Source organism: Heloderma suspectum, chromosome 2 (genome assembly GCF_057233095.1).
Source record: "Heloderma suspectum isolate Gila_16-S chromosome 2, 16-S_ref, whole genome shotgun sequence".
Lineage (NCBI taxonomy): Eukaryota > Metazoa > Chordata > Lepidosauria > Squamata > Helodermatidae > Heloderma > Heloderma suspectum.
Window position 1 is genome coordinate 348030150 of NC_139459.1, and position 3778 is coordinate 348033927.

At 50.6% G+C, this 3778-nt stretch overlaps 1 pseudogene; it reads left to right on the forward strand.

Moving 5' to 3' along the window:
- Nucleotides 1-853: 853 nt before the first annotated feature.
- Nucleotides 854-2150, forward strand: LOC146355433 (uncharacterized; annotated as a pseudogene).
- The last annotated feature ends 1628 nt before the right edge of the window (nucleotides 2151-3778 follow it).

Here is a 3778-nt window from a genome sequence, read left to right on the forward strand (position 1 = left end):
GAGAGGCTGTCACCCCAGCGGCAGAGGTCTCGTCTCCGGGTACTGCGCTGGTACCGCCATTGCCGTCAGAACTTGTGTTCGAGGATGCTTCGAAACACATTGACCGTGGGGCACAATGTAGCTTTTCTCCCCATGCCTCGGGTTTCCCAGAGGTATTGGGTGCACCCGAGCAGCCAGGACTGGTGGGAGAGGCTTGTTCTGCAGGTGTGGAATGACAAGCGCTGGATCGAGTACTTCAGGATGCCTCGTCACACCTTCTTTCAGGTTGTGGGTGAGGTGGCCCCGTTCTTGGCCAGACGCTCAACACAACTGCGCAGAGCGATCCCTGGGGAGAAGAGGGTGGCCATTGCCATTTGGAAGCTTGCCAATCATGCCTTGTACAAGAGTGCGGCGGAGCAGTTAGGGGTGGGGAAATCCACGGTCTCAGGATTCTTTGTGGAGGTGTGCCTTGCTCTGGAGCATACTCTACTGCGGAGAACGGTGACCCTTGGCGATGTGGATGTGGTGAATACGGCTCGGGAGCAGTTGGGGGGGTGGCTTTTTGGGGGGGAGGGAACATCTTTGATTCTTTGAATCTCCGAAGAATCGAAGACCCATCTAATGTGTTGGTTTTGAGGTTGGGTTCACATCTTCGAAGAATCGAAGCTGTGATCACTGCAGCACAGTATAGGCAAGTTTCACGTCGGGGGGTGGGATCTTGTCTGCGTGGTTTTTGAGAGGTACTCCCCCGTTCATGGTGATCACCGTCCTCCTGAACGTGTGCGTGTGTTTCGGGAGCGTGTTACACAACCCTTGCGGCGGGTGCTGTGTGCTTTGTGCTTGATGGGGCTTGTCCGGGCAAGTGTGTGGGGAGATGGGGGCACGAGCAGGTTGCATCTGTTGCTTGGCAACGGCCAGTCATGCTTTGGCTGCCTCCCACCAAATATGGTCTCTCCTTTCTCTCCAGGCAATGCTTGGCTTCTCCGCCCTTGGCTTTCCTGGGGCACTCACGGCTTGTGACAGGATGCATATCTCGATCGTATCCCCAATTAGACAGGGCAGCGAGTTTATCAATCAGAAGCACTACTACTCAATGCTTCTGCAAGGAACAATGGACCATGCGGGATGATTCATCAATGTCGAGATCGGGTGGAGTGGCCAAAACCATGACGCCTACATCTTTCGGAACTCCGCCTGTGCGAAGCAATGGATGCAGGGAAGCTTGTGCCTGGGAATCCAACGTGGAGAGCGGGCGGTGTGCTTATCCCACCACTGATCCTGGCCAACAGAGCTTACCCCGTGCGGCGTTGGCTGATGAAGCCTTTTGGGGGACACCTCTCACCAGAGGAGGCTCACTTCAACCAGTGCCTCAGCAGAGCTAGAAACGTGGTGGAGCACACTTTTGGCAGGCTGAAGAGAAGGTGGAGATGTCTCACGGGATGACTGGAGGTGGTGGAGGAAAACGTCCCATCGGTGATTTTTGCACAACATCTGCAAGATTAACGGGGCCACTTTGACAGAGGCGTCTGGGGACAATAACTGCGTTGTGTTGGACACCCTGGGGCTTCCCTACGTGAATGACGACCAGCTGCATAATGAGCAGTGGAACGAGGTCCGTAGGGCGCTATGCGACTTCATGTGGGAGAACGGGGGAGAGGTTGCGTTGAGGGGACATGTCCTGGGAAGCCCGTTGGGGCCAGTCGTGTGGTGGCAGTGGGTCGGGTTGTTGATTCTATGTCTGCCTTGTTTTTAGTTTGCCCCTGATTGCTTCCCCATTTTTGTTCATGCCTTTTCCTCTCTGATTAAAAGTGTTCAGACAACCATAATTAGCTCCCGCCCCTCTCTTCTTCGTGTGCGCAAGAGATGGCGGCTGCCCCCCCACTTCCCGAACAGCTTCTTCGAAGAATCAGAGATTCGTCAACAGGTGACACCGTGAGGAAATAGGGGAGGCGGAATGCTCTATGGTCTTGTCAAAACTGCCCCACTGTCATTCTCCTGCCAGAGAAATGGCGCCTAGGCAGCTCGCCTATTGGCAGGAGAGGGAGGTGGAGATGCTGCTCCAGATGCTGCTCCAGGGCTGCCGTGCGGAGATGGTCATGAGGAGCTCCACCAGGGCGAACGAGGCGGTCTACAGGGCAGTAGCGAGGTGGCATTTGAGTTCCAGACTGTAGAATTAGAATTTTCCATATGCAGGGATAGTGAAAGGGAGAAATGGGAATTAATGTGAAGACTCAAAACAAGCTGAGTAAGAAGCTCCCTTTTGTTGAAAAGTTTTGAAATAATTGTGCCTGCTACCAACAAAGTTTTTTTTAAAAATCAGCTAGATAAGAGTGATTTTGGCCAGAGTTTAAATCTGGGGTCCCCAACCTTTTTGGGCCAGTGAGCACAATGGAAATTTTGAGGGAGTGTCATGGGTGCTCTCACAAAATGGTTGCCATGTGGGAGGGCTTGCTCATTCACAAAGTGCCTGCCATGGTGGGTGTGGCCAGTCACAAAATACCCATTTCCCTAAAGATGAGCTGGTGGAGCTAAACGAGAAGTAACTCGTCCAAGAACCTAAGCACAAGACTGAGCTCCAAAATGCAAAACCAGTTGAACCCAGTTTTGTGCTCAAACACCCATTTCAAAGAAGGCAAACTGATGATGCTCAGAAACACACACACAGGCAAGACACTCAACCACCCCACCCACTACCCCAAACCAGGCAAACACACACACCACACACACATCACACAAAACACCCCTCCTCAAAACAACAACCAGCTAATACACACACGACACCCAAGAAGAAAAGGCAAAACACACACATAGCTCAAGCAAAACACTCCCTATCATTCCCTGCTGCCCCTTCTAGTATTCCAGGATGCTCCTCACCATTTCTAATTTATGAGAATGCCACGTGGTGCCTAGAGGCATTCCTGGAAATAAAGCTAGTGCTTGAGGCTGGGCAGTTTGCTTTGAAGCATGCCAGGCTCCCAGTTAAAGAAAACAAACCCAAAATTTTAAAAAAATCTAAAAAGTCAGAAGTGGCAGGTAGCCTGGGGGGTGCCAGGGGAAGTGTCTATGGATACCATATTGGGGATCCCAATTTTAAAGGCACAGAAGTCCAGTTAAAAAAAGTCAGATCCATGTAGTTATTTTTATGGTAGTTTTTTAAAAAAATACTACATAATACATGTAGTATTACTTTTTTTTTACTTTTTATGGAATTAAATTTTTAAAGAAAAAAGAAAAATTTTTACTTTTTATGGAAAGCGTAGATCAACGTATCCTTCTCAGCATCAAAAAACTCCACACGACCCTCTTCATAATCCAGGGTCACCTGGATCTTCTTGGGCTCCGGGTTCCAGGCCAGGCGTTTCCAATAAGGGGAAGTTGAAACCAGGATCTCACCAGGTGAGACACAATCGACATTAAACATCCCCACTGCCCAGATCCCCACACTGGGACCAAAGCTGATCCTTCCCTTCCTCCTGACAGACTCTCTGGCAGCCCCCACAGCCCAAGTATTATCTTTTCCCTGCTCCAACACCACCTCCCAAGAATGTCTTCCAGAAGTGAATTTCTGATGGCCCAGCACATTTTCTACATAGAGAAACCTCTCAGGGATGTCAGGCAGGTCCTGTTCTACTCTGTCCCATTTTGCACTCTTCAGATCCTTTGACAGAGTGATGGCGGGATGTGCTGTGTTGGGATCCAATGTCGCATTCACTGCAGGATACAGAGAGAGAGAGAGAAATAGGAGTCTTGATGATGTCAGGGAGAGGATTGGCCTCCGCTCCTGTGGAGTGTCTCAGAA